The sequence below is a fragment of the Ornithorhynchus anatinus genome, chromosome 18, assembly GCF_004115215.2.
Source record: "Ornithorhynchus anatinus isolate Pmale09 chromosome 18, mOrnAna1.pri.v4, whole genome shotgun sequence".
NCBI lineage: Eukaryota > Metazoa > Chordata > Mammalia > Monotremata > Ornithorhynchidae > Ornithorhynchus > Ornithorhynchus anatinus.
Window position 1 is genome coordinate 26,826,140 of NC_041745.1, and position 15,061 is coordinate 26,841,200.

General features: G+C 47.5%; 1 non-coding gene across 1 annotated transcript; it reads right to left on the minus strand.

The window, feature by feature from the left end:
* Positions 1-7,513: 7,513 nt before the first annotated feature.
* On the minus strand, positions 7,514-7,651 carry LOC114805544. Its single transcript, XR_003753516.1, has one exon. It is a non-coding gene; the product is annotated as a small nucleolar RNA SNORA7 (small nucleolar RNA).
* Positions 7,652-15,061: the final 7,410 nt, after the last annotated feature.

The window sequence follows — 15,061 nt, forward strand, 5'->3', positions numbered from 1 at the left end:
CAGGAGGTCCTGGGTTCTAATGCCAGCTCCGCCCCTCGCCTGCTGTGTGACCTTGGGTGAATCACTTCGCTTCTCCGGGCCTCAGTTCCCTCATCTGTAAAATGGGGATTAAAGACCATGAGCCCTAAACGAAACGTGGACTGTGTCCAACCTGATTTTCTCGGGTCTACCCCAGTACTTAGTACAGTGTCTAGGACATAATAACTGCATAACCAATACCGTAAAAAAGCCATGTTGTTAAATCAATTGCCCGATTCCCCATAGATGATACTTTTCTCAAACTTTTATGGTATTGTTTGAAGTGTTTTCTAGATGTCAAGCACTCTTCTAAGCACTGGGGTAGATACAAGTCAATCAGATGGGATACAGTCCCTGAACTCTCATGGGACTCACAGTCCGAGTAGGAGGGAGAACAGGTATTCAATCCCCGTTTTACAGATGAGGCAACTGAGGCACTGAGAAGTTAAGTGACTGGCCCAAGGTCACACAGCAGGTTACTCTTTCCACTAGGTCAAACTGCTTCTCAGTAGGCCTAGTGGAAAGAGTCTAAGCCTAGGAGTCAGCAGACTTGAGTTCTAATCCCAGATCTTCTATGCTGGGTGACCTTGGGCAAGTAACTTGAGTTCTTTTTTGCCTCAGTTGCCTCGTTTGTAAAATGGGAAGGAAATATCTGTTTTCTCTCCCCCTTAGACTGTGACCCTTTGTGGGAGAGGGACTGTGTCTGACCTGATTATCTTGCATTTACCCCAGTACTTAGTTCAGCGGTTGGCACATAGTAAGCACTTAACAAATACCGCTATTATCAATATTAGTGAAATAAACCACCAGCAACACCTCTTCTTTCCACTGTTCCCTCTTACGTAAACTGAGAGCCTCATGTGGTCCAGGGAGTGTGTCCAACCTGATTATCTCATATCTACCCCGGTGTTTAGTACAGCACTTTAGTAAGCACTTAAACACCAAGATGATTATTTTTGTTAATTAGTACTGTTGTAACAGACCGGTGGTCCATCCAGCCCTGTTAATTGCCTCCTACAGGGGCAACAACATTGCCCCCCAATGGCTTCATTAAACACAAGAAGAGTAATAATAATAATAATGTTGGTATTTGTTAAACGCTTACTATGTGCAGACCACTGTTCTAAGCGCTGGGGGAGATACACGGTCATCAGGTTGTCCCACGTGAGGCTCACAGTCTTAATCCCCATTTTACAGATGAGGGAACTGAGGCACAGAGAAGTGAAGTGACTTGCCCACAGTCACACAGCTGACAAGCGGCAGAGATGGGATTCGAACCCCTGACCTCTGACTCCCAAGCCCGAGCTCTTTCCACTGAGCCACGCTGCTTCAGACCAACTCATCACACGTTCTGTGGTGGTCTCGAGATTTGTGTTTCTATGACTCTCCGGCATTTCAACTTGGGTTTTCTACCGTAGAAAAGCCAGTTATTTGCTTAAAGTCTCTTGCTCCGCGTTGAGAACAGAGAACTCGTGGCGTGCGAGTGGGAAGGAAGCAGGCCGTGGCCTTGGGATTCTTGGCAAAGTCTTCTCTTGGCCCTGTCCGGGAGGTTTTGAGCTAGGAAGGCTGGCTACGTTTCAGAAGCGAAGTCATAAAGGGCTTTGAGATCGTTTGGAGTGAGGACCGTTCTCATGGTTGGCGCCCAAGGGCAGAGACGGAAGCCTCCCAGGGTTCGCGCCTTGGCCCTTCCCACACCTTGGCCGTGCAGTCTTTGAGCAAGCCGCCTCACCTCCCCAGACCTCGGTTTACCTCCCTACAAAATGGGTCTAACCCTACTTGCCACCCACCTACCTCACAGGGAGCTTGCAAGGTTGAATGAGTTAATATTTGCAGGGTGCTTTGAGATGCTCAGATAAAAGGAGTTATAGCCATGTACAGCCTCATTACTTCTATTATGACTATTAATAATAACAATGATAATGGTAATGACGGTGAGACATCAGGACTTGTTTAAGCAGGTCAGCCTGCCTAGAGCTGTAAGGATAAGGTAAACCGATCCGGGGTCTGGGACTATTTTCTCTACATTTCAGGCCCTCCCGAATTCACAGAGATTATCTGGTCCTCTGGGGTGGGGTACCGACACTTTGAGGATAACATCTCCCTTTAAAGACTCACCCGGATCCCTTCGTAGTTTCCCTGGGAAAGTTCACGCCAAAGCCAGGTGAATTGGAACTCGGCCTTCCTTGTGCTGCCCTTGATCAGCGTTGCCCCAGTGGTGAGCGAGTGGGGCAACTGCTTAGGCTAGATCAATCAATCCTTCATCAGTGGTATTTATTGAGCGCTTACGGCGTGCAGAGCACTGTACTAGATGCTTGGGAGAGTACAATATGACAGAGTTGTGGACCACAGTGATTTTACAGTATACAGGGGTCTAGCTAGATGGGGGGTGGAGGAGCCCTTGGCTGGGTTTTGGGAAGTAGAGTGTCATCCTTGGGAAGCAACGTGGTTCAGTGGAAAGAGCCCGGGCTTGGGAGTCAGAGGTCATGGGTTCGATTTCCGGCTCTGCCACCTGTCAGCTGTGTGAGTGTGGGCAGGTCACTTCACTTCTCTGTGCCTCAGTTACCTCATCTGTAAAATGGGGTTAAACTGTGAGCCTCACATGGGACAACCTGATTACCCTGTATCTACCCCAGCGCTTAGAACAGTGCTCTGCATATAGTAAGCACTTAAATACCAACGTTATTATTATTATTATCCTTTCTATTCCGAGAAAACGTCAGTGAGGGTGAAGTTCACCTAAGAGTGTGACGGTGGCCGAAAAGACCAAGACGGGATCCATGGTTCCTACCACAGAATTGGCCTTTGTTGTGTTGTGGAGCTTAGTGTTTCCCAAATGGCATTTGTCAGGCCCTTACTATGTGCCAGGCACTGTATTAAGCTCTGGGGTAGATATAAGATAATCAGTTTGGACACAGTTTACGTTCCACATGAGGCTCAAAGTCTTAATCCCCATTTTCCAGAAGAGATAACCGAGGCCCAGAGAAGTGAAGTGACTTGCCCACGGTCACACAACAGACAAGTGGCCGAGCCGGGATTACAAACCAGGTCCTTCTGATTTATAGGCCCATACTCTATCCACTAGGCCACGCTGCTTTTCTTTTGCTGCTTTCTCTTTTGCTTCCCGATTCTCTTTCCTTATGAAGCTTTTGCTCAAAGAGAGCCACACCCTTCTGGATGAAAAGTGCACCGTCCAGGTTTGTCCTCAGTAATTGACCTCCGGTTTTCAACGGGACCGCTGCACGGTCTTTGGCTTTCCTTTAGTGTTTCCTTACACGCTTCCTTTAGCCACTTTGCTATCAGCTTCCCGTTTTCAGCTCTCCACAGGGCAGCTGTTTGGGTGTCCTGCCCTTGATCATTCTTCTCATTTGTCCCACCCTGCACACTTACATTCTAACCTTGCCCTTTAGAGCCATTCATTCATTCAATCCTATTTATTGAGCGCTTACTGCGTGCAGAGCACTGTACAAAGCTCTTGGGAGAGCACAATACAACAATAGACACATTCCCTGCCTACAATGAGTTTACGGTCTTGAGCTCGGGCTTGGGAGTTAGAGGTCGTGGGTTCTAATCCTGTCTCTGCCACTTATCAGGTGTGTGACTTTAGGCGAGTCACTTAACTTCTCCACGCCTCAGTTACCTCATCTGTAAAATGGGGTTAAGACTGTGAACCCCAAGTGGGACAACCTGATGACCTCATATCTACCCCAGTGCTTAGAACAGTGCTTGGTACATAGTAAGCCCTTAACAAATACCTTCATCATTATCGTTATTATTAGAAGGGGAGACAGACATGAATATAAGTCAATAAATTACAGTCTAAATAGATTTAGACTGTAAACTCATAAACTCACTGTGGGCAGGGAACAGGTCTGCTAATTCTGTTGCAGTCTCTCAAGCTCTTGGTACAATGCTCTGCACGCAATAAGCGCTCAATAAATATGATTATGAATGATGCCTGACCAAAGGCATCTTCATATAGAACCCTATCAAATAATCAATTACCCAAAACAATATCTGCAGAACGATAAGCTGTTAACAAATCCACCATCATACGCTCTGTTGTCGATGGCCCAGATGCGAAACGTCTATCAAGAAAAGAATCGGTGGTATTTATTGAGCGCTTAGTGTCTGCAGAGCACTGTTCTAAGTGCTTGGGAGAGTACAATTCAGCGGTGTTGGTAGATACGTTCCCAGCCCACAAGGAGATTGCAAACTAGGCAGGGAGACGGACATTAAAATAAATTACGGATAGGTACGTGAGTGCTGTGGGGCTGAGGGCGGAGTGACTATACAGTGCTTAAAGGGTACGGATCCCAGTACCTAGGTAACGCAGAGGGAGAGGGAGTCAGAAGGCTTTGAAGATGGGGAGAGAGATAGACTACCAGATATGAAGGGGGAGAGAGTTCCAGGCCAGAGAGAGGATCTAGGCAAAGCGTCGACGATGAGATAGATGAGATTGAGGTACAGTTAGTAGGTTGGCAGTAAAGGAGTGAGGTGTGTGGGTTGAATTACATAGGAAATACAAAAAAGCTATCACTGAAAAATAGTAATAAATATGGTACTGGTTAAGCGCTTACTGTGTGCCAAGGACTGTTCTAAGAACTGGGATAGATATAAGTTAATTAGATTGGACACAGTCCCTGGTCCACCCTGGGGCTCACATTCTTAATCCCTATTTTACAGGAGAGGTAACTGAGGCACAGAGAAGTGAAGTGACTCGCCCAAGGTCACATAGCAAACACATGGCGGGGCCGGAATCAGAAGCCAGGACCTTCTGACTCCCAGTCCCGTGCTCTATACACCCTGCTTCCCAAACCCATCTCCATCTTAAACCCAACACCTATGTTGACCCAAAGCACTAGGCCTTTCGGAAACACTGGCATTAGGGGTTTCACTCACCTAGCTTCTGGGAACCGTATGGCGTTCAGTGCGGCTTCACCTCACCCCGAAGAGGGGAAGTAGCCAGGGCCGATCACCCGGAAGTTCAGATCCTGAGACATCCATGGCATCACACCCGCTACACCACCATGTAACGTGACCTGACGACATCCCACAGCTGTCATTTTGCAGACATCCATTAAATTGGGCCCAAATCTGGCCCAATCTGGAACATTTCTCCCGGGCATCCTGGACCATTTGGTCCACCTCACCCCCCACCCCCGCCCCAGGTTGAGGCGTCTGAGTTGACAAACCCAGAGTCTGAAGCCACATGGGAGGGAGGCTCGGTGACAAACAGAAAAAACTGTCAGAACCGGACAGAGATCAGATGAAAATCGTTCTGGACGAAGACAATGAACTGCCCTAAGAAGAGGCTCACTAGAGGAGTCTGTTCAAACTGGGGTCGGGAGATTATTTCGGCAGGCAAGCCCCTTTTATACCAACAAAAGTCCAGCTCAAAAACCGTGGTGGTGTTCATTCATTCAGTCGTCTTTATTGAGCACTTACTGTGTGCAAAGTACTGTACTAAGTGCTTGGGAGAGTACATTATAACAATAAGCAGACACATTCCCTGCCCACAAAGAGTTTACAGTCTAGAGACACATGGAATTGGCAACCCTGACTTGACTGGACAAGCAATCGATCCTCGGGTTATTTTCTTCATTGGTCAAATGCTCATCTCCATCCTTGTGGCCCTCCGTCTAAACTGACCTTCTGCCTTCCAGGTCAACCAGAACAGACCTATCCAGAACCAAAAATTCACTTTGAGATCTCTGAAAGGGCTTGTTCGTCTCAGCTGCCTGCTTAGTCACGCGTGTTTCCTGGGCATTTACTAGGTGAGGAGCTGGGACTTCACCACCATGAGAAGTCAGAGTCCCTGTCCTTTAGGGGCTTGTGGTCTATCGAGGAACATCATGGGACAACATCAATGGGACACAACTCATGCTAGAAACACCAAATGTACAATCACATGAGGTAGACAAAATTCCTGGATGACAAGCAGAAAGAGATCGATAAGAGGACAAGAACACATAAATATAGGGTGGATGTAAAGGATAGGAGAAAGATAAAGTGATGAGTTATCAGGGCTAAGTGGGATAACCCTAAAAAGCAGCCTGGCCTAGTGGAAAGAATCCGGGTCTGGAAGTCAGGAGGCCTGGGTTCTAATCCTACTTCTGTCTTTCGCCTGTTTTATGACCCTGGGCAAGCCACTTAACTTCCCTGGGTCTCAGTTTCCTCATCTGCAAAATAAGCCTTCAAAGTCTAGTCTCCTTCCCCTTTAGACTGTGATTTCACACGGGACGGGAACTGTGTAAGTCTTATCTGACTGTATGGTACCTACCCCAGTGCTTCGCGCAGAGTAAGTCCTTAAATAGATTCCATTATTTATTTGGGGGAGGGAGGGGGGAATTGAGAGGGAACAAACTGAAGGAGTCTGGAATTCTTTACAACCATAAAGGGCCATTAGGAGACAGGCAGAGATAGTAGATCTATCCAAAGGGAACAAAAGGGAAAACATAGATACAATTAGGTACCCTAAAGAAACAAAACATGATTAAATGATCAAATAGAATAAATGAAAGCAGTTACACCCTCCAGACCGTTAGCTCGTTGTGCGCAGGGAATGTATTCACTAATTCTTTTATATTGTATTCTCCCAAGTGCTTAGTACAGTGCTCTGCACATAGTTAGAGCTCAATAAATACCATTGATTTATTGATTATACATATGTAAAGGTTGTATGTATGTAAGGGTTGGGTTGGAACTGGGTCAATCAATCATATTTATTGAGCTCTTACTGAGTGCAGAGCATTGTACTAAGTGCTTGGGAGAGAAAAAAACAAGACAGTTGGTAGACATACTCCCTGCCCACAACAGGCTTACAGTCTAGAGGGAGGGACAGACATTAATACAAATAAATGAATTATGGATGCGTACATAAGTGCCGTGGGGCTGAGGGAGGGATCAATAAAAAGAGCAGATAAGGATGACAGAGAAGGGAGTGGGCCAAAAGGAAACGAATGCTTAGTCAGGGAAGGCCTGTTGGAGGAGGTGTGCCTTAAATAAGGAAGGTTTTGAAGATGGGGAGAATTTTCTGTCGGGTCAGAGATGGGTGTTGGTTGGGAAATATTAACAATAATGATGGTATTTGTTAAGCGCTTACTATGTGCCTAGCAAGGTACCTTGAAGGGACTTGCAATCGGGAAAGGAAGTGGTTTAGGAGATTTGAGAGGGCAGAAAGGAGAGAAAAAGGGTGTCAGTCAGTCAATCCTACTTATTGAGAGCTTACTAGGTGCGGAGCAATGTACTAAGTACATGGGAGAGCGTTGTCTTGTTTTATGCTGTCGGGTCATCTCCAATCCATAGCAACTTCAGGGTCATATCTCTCCCAGACTGCCCACCTCCATCTGCAATCATTCTGGCGGCGTATCCAGACGGTCTTCTTGGTAAAAATACAGAAGTGGTTTACCACTGCCTCCTTCCATGCAGTCAACTTGAGTCTCCACCCTCGACTCTCTCCCATGTCGCTGCTGCTGCCCGGCACGGGTGAGTTTTGACTTGTAGCAGATGGCCTTCCACTCGCTAACCACTGCCCAAGCCAGGAATGGAATGGGTAGGCCTCTGTCTGACTCTCCCTCCCATAGTTGAGACTGGTAGAGGACTGGAAACTCTCCAGGTGTGATCCTGAGAGGGGCTCGGGAGAGTACAGTAAAATAATATACCAGACACATTCCCGGTCCACGATGAGCTTACAGTCTTGAGGAGGAGTCAGCCATTAATAGAACTAAATAAAATTACAGATATGTACATAAGTGCTGTGGGGCTGGGAGTGGGGGGGGGTGAATAAAGGGAGCAAGTCGAGGTAACCCGGAAGGGAGAGGAAGACAAGAAAATGAGGGTTTAGGCAGGGAAGCCCTCTTGGAGGAGTTGTGCCTTCAATAAGGCTTTGAAGGTGAGGGAGAGTAATTGTCTGCAGTGGGTGTGCAATGGGTTGGAGACAGGAGAGTCCAGAGTAAAGTGCAAAGAGGAGATGGTGAATATTTCTACTGCTAATGCAGTAGGGCAACTCCCTTTTTCCAGTGCACCTCTGATTTCAGCTGTACCGCTACAACAGAGGTTTTGTAGAGCAAGACTGAGCTCACCGCATACCCTTTCCCATTTTCCTGGAAATTCCTTTTTTAGCTTCCATACTAACATTGGTCAAAAGGACAGAAATAGCCATGTTTACCTGTCACTGCATGAGACTCGGGCTATAATTAGCCTTCCACTATAAAAGTATTTAAGGTGTAATTAAATGGCAAATGACTGCCATGTAATTAGAGATTTGATGAATGGTATTTGTGCCCCGAAACCTAAATCCATACCAATAATTTCTGCCCGTGAAAGGATGATTTAATGCCGTTCCTGAGAGTAATAAAAGGAAAATCATTTTAATGATTCGAGAGAAGGCTTCAAGTTACTTCGCAATGAGAGCACTTCTCTCTCCCAAATTTTATTTCCTTTCCATTTCCATCTTCTCTTGCAGCAGCCTAGCATTTGGAAGAAAGACACGGGGCTGAGTTGGTGGGAAGAGGGGCGGACAGGAGGGGTGAGAATGGAAACTACATTTTCCATATTTAGAATACACCCATCAAACTGGAACAGCTCTGAACTGAACTAAAATAAGAAGCAGTGTGGCCTAGTGGAAAGAGCAGGGGCCTGAGAGTCAGAAGGACCTGGGTTCTATTCACAGTCCTGCCACTTGTCTGCTGTGTGACCTTAGGCAAGTCATTTAACTTCTCTATGCCTCACCTCCTTCATCTGTAAACTGGGGATTAAAACTGTGATCCCTATTTGGGATGGGGATTGTGTCTGACCTAATTTATATCTACCCAAGCGCTTAGGGCAGTGTCTCGCACATAGTAAACGCCTAACAAATACCATAAAAAAAAACTTGAACTTCATTCTGACATTTGTTTCGTCTTCCTCATCCATCCCGCCTTCCCATCAAAGATCCTAACCTGCGATGCTGTAGCTCAGCTGAAAACTGGGAGTCGATCAAGTAATCAATGATATTTATTGAGCGCTTACTGTGTGCAGAGTATATCCTTATACTCGATTCCTTCATCTTTAACTTATTTTATTGTCTGTCTCCCCAACCAGACTGTAAGATCTTTGATGGCAGGGATCGTGTCTGCCACTCCTAATGTATTTTCTCAACTATTTAGTACAGTGCACTGCACATAGTAATCACTCAAAAATATCGCTGATTGAAAGCTCACTGTGGACAGGGAATCTTTCTACCAAGTCTGTTATATTGTACTCTCCCAAGTTCTTATTATAATGATGTTGGTATTTGTTAAGCGCTTACTATGTGCAGAGCACTGTTCTAAGCGCTGGGGTAGACACAGGGGAATCAGGTTGTCCCACTTGGGGCTCACAGTCAATCCCCATTTTACAGATGAGGGAACTGAGGCACAGAGAAGTTAAGTGACTTGCCCACAGCCACACAGCTGACAAGTGGCAGAGCTGGGATTCGAACTCATGAGCCCTGACTCCAAAGCCCGTGCTCTTTCCGCTGTGCACACAGTAAGGACTCAATAAATATGACTGATTGATTGATTGATTCTTGTTGGACTCTGGGCCAGTCGGCGGGGTTGATGAGAAGCCCCCAAACTGTTCTTTTGTCTGTATTGTCCTTATTTGCTTATGTTGTTTTGTTAACTTTATCACCTCAAACTCTTTTCGTGAGTCTGAGGCCAGCAGTTTTATTCTCAGACAGACCCCCTTTGGGGCAGGGATCATATCTGATATCATCAGCCTGAACCCATTATAGCCCTCTTCTTTCAGCGCTCTTTCTCTATAATGACAAGAGCCAAAAGTGAGAAAGGGGCAAGAATGCGAGGAATGATTACTCAAAGATAGATACACCCACGGATGCAGTTTTACTGTAAGCAGGGAGAATGGAGAGACATTAAAGTTTACATTAAAGTCTACATTAAAGTTAACCTTAGCTTTAAGCGTTTCCCTTCTCCCTTTGAAGTATTCTGACCGACTTGACTAGAATGATTATAGCCCATTCCCGTTTAGGGCAGATAATGGCAGATCTATCTGGTAGAGATAATGACATCTTTAGTCTGTTAGCACAAGGTCCATGAAAGAAAACATTTGGAAAATTAAGTGTTGCAATTATAGATGTCCACAGAAATAAATCCAATTCAAAACCTTTCATCCCAGTACACGTTTAGCAATAGTGAGAGTAGCCGTGGAAATAATAGTACTAGTCGTAATAGTAGGAGCGTGGCCTAGTGGAAAGAGTCTGGGCTTGGGAGTCAGAGGACGTGGGTTCTAATCCCAGCTTCGCCACTTATCTGGTCTGTGACTTTGGCCGAGTCACTTCACTTCTCTGTGCCTCGGTGACCTCATCTGGAAAATGGGGATGAAGACTGTGAGCCACACGTGGGACAACCTGATTACCTTGTATCTACCCCAGTGCTTAGAACAGTGCTTGGCACATAGTGCTTAACAAATACCATCATTAGTAGTAATAGTCATAGCAGCAGTAGTAACATTGGTAATAGCAGTAACAGTAGTAGTGGTGTAGTGGATAGAGCAGAGGCCTGGGAGTTAGAAGGTCATGGGTTCTAATCCTGCCTCCGCCACTTGTCTACCATGTGACTTTGGCTTGTATAATAATAATATCGGTATTTATTAAGCGCTTACTATGTGCCAAGCACTGTTCTAAGCACTAGGGTAGATACAAGGTAATCAGGTTGACCCCCGTGGGGCTCACAGTCTTAATCAGCGTGGAAAGAGCACGGACTTAAGAGTCAGAGGTCATGGGTTCTAATCCCTGCTTGGCCACTTGTCAGCTGTGTGACTTTGGGCAAGTCACTTAATTTCTCTATGCCTCAGTTCCCTCATCTGTAAAATGGAGATGAAGACTGTGAGCCTCACGTGGGACAACCTGATTACCCTGTATCTCCCCCAGCGCTTAGAACAATGCTCAGCACATAGTAAGTGCTTATCAAATGCCAACGTTATTATTAATCTCCATTTTGCAGATGAGGGAACTGAGGCACAGAGAAGTTAAGTGGCTTGCCCAGTCACACAGCTGACAAGTGGCGGAGCCAGGATTGGATCCCACGATCTCTGACTCCCAAGCCCGAGCCCGGGCTCTTTCCATCAAGCCATGCTCCCCAGTGCTTGACACATAATAAATACTTAACAAATAGTCCCCTCCTCCTCCTCCTCCCTTAAGCTGTGAGCCCCATGTAAGTCGGGGACCTAATTCTCTGTGGAGGACCAGCTCCTCTCCCGGGGCTCCAACCTGGATTTGTTCCTCTAAATCCCCACGTAGGGCTTCACCAGCCTGGATGAGGGGCTTGGGGCAGCTCTGGGAACATAATTCCCTCAAACGGGGATTAAGGGAAGACACCCTCCTCAGGAGCCACGGCAGAAAGGCAAGGGAGGGAGAGGTGGAGGCGAGACCAGGAGTGGGGGTGGCAGAGAGGCCGATGGAGCATTGTGGAATGGGGGACAGGTATCCTAAAAAGTGGGGAGCGGGGGGGGACGCATATAGGAGAAACTGGAAGTGTAATGCAGGGTGTGGAACACGTCAGAGGTTGGCAGGGCAACATGATAGGTGTGAGGAGGGTTTGCCTTGTCGGAGAGGCTGGCGAGCGGGTATTTCCGGGGGGCTGGCAGTGCAGGTGTGTGGGAGATGGTGGGGGAGAGTGGTTGCTGGGGTCAGAGAGGCAGGGTGGCAGCAGTTAAAATGGTCAAGTATTAATCCTGTCTTCGGAAGTGACGGCGGCGGAGAAGGAGAATGGCCCAGGGGGAAGAAGGGACTTTCATACGATGGTATTACATTATGCCGCACGAGCTCACGACGTGATGTAATGACATCAGAGAGAACACGGCGGTGAAGCACATTTTTCCCCACTGCAAGGTGGCCAGATATGGGAAGCTGGCCCGGGGTACGGGGGATGTCAGTCAACATTTGGGTGGGACATTTGGGGAAATCGAGAAAGGCAAACAGACCAGCGATGCAGGGATCGTTTAACTGTGGTATTTGGTAAGCACTTACTATGGGCAAAGCACTCCCCTAGGTGCTGGGATTGATACAGTATAAGGAGATCAGACACAGACCCTGACCCACATAGTCTAAGAGGGAGGGAGAACCGGTATTTTATCCCCATTTTTATAGTTGAGGGAACCGAGGCACAGAGAAATGAAATGACTTGTCCAGGGTCACACAGCAGGGTTAGTGGCAAAGCCAGGTCCTCTGACTTCCAGACCCACGCTCTTTCCACTAAGCCACTTAATCACAGTGTCCACAAACACACACACACACACACACACCTCTGCCCTTCAAACTCCCTGGTTTTCACACAGGTTTGACAGCCATATAACCTTTTCACACACACTCTCCTATTTCATTCCTCATCCTTAAAAATAATAATTGTGGTATCTGTTAAATGCTTACTCCATGCCAAGCCCTGGGGTTCGAACTATTTAAGCGGATCAGATACTATCCCTATCTCATGGGGCTCTTAGTCTAAGGAGCAGGGAGAACAGGTATTTTATCCCCATTTCCCAGATGAGGGAACTGAGACAGAAAAGCTGTGGTCACACAAAGGTCACACAGCTGGGGCAGAGCTGGATTTGAACCCAGGTCCTCTCAGGACCTGCTCATTCCCTGCTTCACAGTGCCCTTAAATACTCTTTCTTTTACTTCATTTTCACACGTCGCCCCTCCCCTTTCATTTCTTCAAAGCTCCTTTCGGAAAAGTAATCATAATGATAACGTTGGTATTTGTTAAGCACTTACTATGTGCAGAGCACTGTTCTAAGCGGTGGGGTAGACGCAGGGGAATCAGGTTGTCCCACGTGGGGCTCACGGTCTTAATCCCCATTTTACAGATGAGGTCACTGAGGCACAGAGAAGTGAAGTGACTCGCCCACAGTCACCCAGCTGACAAGTGGCAGAGTGGGATTCGAACTCATGACCTCTGACTCCAAAGCCCGGGCTCTTTCCACTGAGTCACGCCGCTTCTCTGTCCATTACAAGTACCTTAATCGTGGCTTGGATTTAGCTACCGGATCACCGAGGAGTAGTCCTTCATTCGATCGTATTTATTGAGTGCGTACTGTGGGCCAAGCACTGTACGAGGAGTTGAAGGATTTCTGTCTGAAGAAGAAACCTGGGTGGAGGCGACTCTGTCCTTGATCTCAGCTCTTTCCTCAGTGAGCACATCCTGAGCCTCCCATCCACCTAGGGGGACGGGGACATGTGAATCCGACAACAGAGTCCTCTGTCCATTCCCCGCACGGTCCACCCTGAGTGGCCCCGGCTTCTGTTTGGTGGCTGTACCGTGCCACCTGCTGGCCTGACCACAGTGGACAGTCTCCCCTCTCCCGGCCACAAGAACGCCGCACGACTCCCGGAGAGCCGGTCAGTGCCTGTAGTGGACAGTCTCGCCTCTGCTGGCTACGGGAACACTACGCAGCTCCCTGAGAGTCGATCTGTGCTGTAGTGGACAGTCTCCCCTCTCCTGGCTACAAGAACACTGCACGACTCCCGGAGAGTGGGTCAGCGCCCGTAGTGGACAGTCTCGCCTCTACTGGCTACGGGAACACCGCACAGCTCCCTGAGAGCCGATCTGTGCCGTAGTGGACAGTCTCCCCTCAGCCTCTACTGGCTACAAGGACCCTGCATACTGGCTACAAGAACCCCGGATAGCTAACGGAGGGCAGGTCGATGAGTGGAATGGACAGCCTCGCCTCTTCTTTCTACAAGAACGCCGCACAGCTCCCGGACAGCCCGTCTATGCCCGTGGTGGACGCAAAGTCCTGGGAGTGCTTGCTTGTGTATTTAATAGATGAATTCAATCATTCAATCGTATTTATAGCCATCAGACAGTCAATCATATTTATTGAGTACTTACTGTGCGGAAGCACTGTACTAAGCACTTAGGGAAGTATACAATGTAACAGACACATTCTCTGACTCCAGTGAGCTTAGCATAAGCTATCTTACCTCATGTCTCCTTACCGATACCATAGATTCACAGCACCTGAACACTCTCTCCCAGGCTCATAAACTCTGGGGTGGATACAAGCAAATCGGGTTGGACACAGTCCCTTTTACCGTGTGGGGCTCACAAGTCTCAATCCCCATTTTACAGATGAGGTAGCTGGCGCCCAGAGAAGTGAAGTGACTTGCCAAAGGCCACACAGCAGAAAAGTGGCAGAGTTGGAATTAGAAGCCAAAACCTTCTGACTCTCAGGACCGTTCTCTCTCCACGACACCACGCCGCTTCTCTTACCCCTCTCCCTCGTGGGCAGGATGCAGATACTGGTTGCCTCTGGTGGGACATTTTCCGATACTGTTGCTGAGCAACAATCCTATCATTATTGCTCTTTTATAAGTTGATTTACTTCGGTAGTTCAGCTTGGACATCCTGCTGCCTGGGTCATAGCTTTTCCAGCCTCAACCTATCTTCCCCGGCCCCAAATTCCATCAGCAGATCAGGCTTGGTGGGTTTCTGCCCGTTGGTCCATTATGATTTAGGATCACACCTAAGGAAATTAAAGCCATTTTAATGACTCCTCTTTGGAAGCAGATGGGACGATTGCAGCCCATTTTGGCTGATGCAGCACTTTGGATTTAATGACCTGAAAAGTACAATCATTGCCTGCAGTGGTTTATTGCAATAGACAAGAGGGAACTTCAGCCAATTAATAAGTGGGGCATTTAGACACCCCCCCCACACCAGGCATATACACACACACACGTGATACGGCTGGTATGACTGAGCCCTTCCACTATTAGCCAAAGGAGAAGGATAGGGTTAAGTTAGGGTTAGGTTAGGGTAGATAAGGACAAGGAAGAGGAGGAGGAGGAGGAGCAGAAGGATGAGGAAGAGAGAGGAAGAGGAGAAGGATCCAGGAGGAAGGAGGAGGAAGAAAAGGAGAAGGAGGTGGGGAGGAGGCAGAAGAGGAGAGAGAGGAGTAGAAGGAGACAGAGGAGAAGAGGGAGAAGGAGGGGGAAGAGGAGACAAATTGAGCACTGAGGGATAGAAGTGCAATTGTGAAGCAGTGTTGCCTAGTGGAAAGAGCA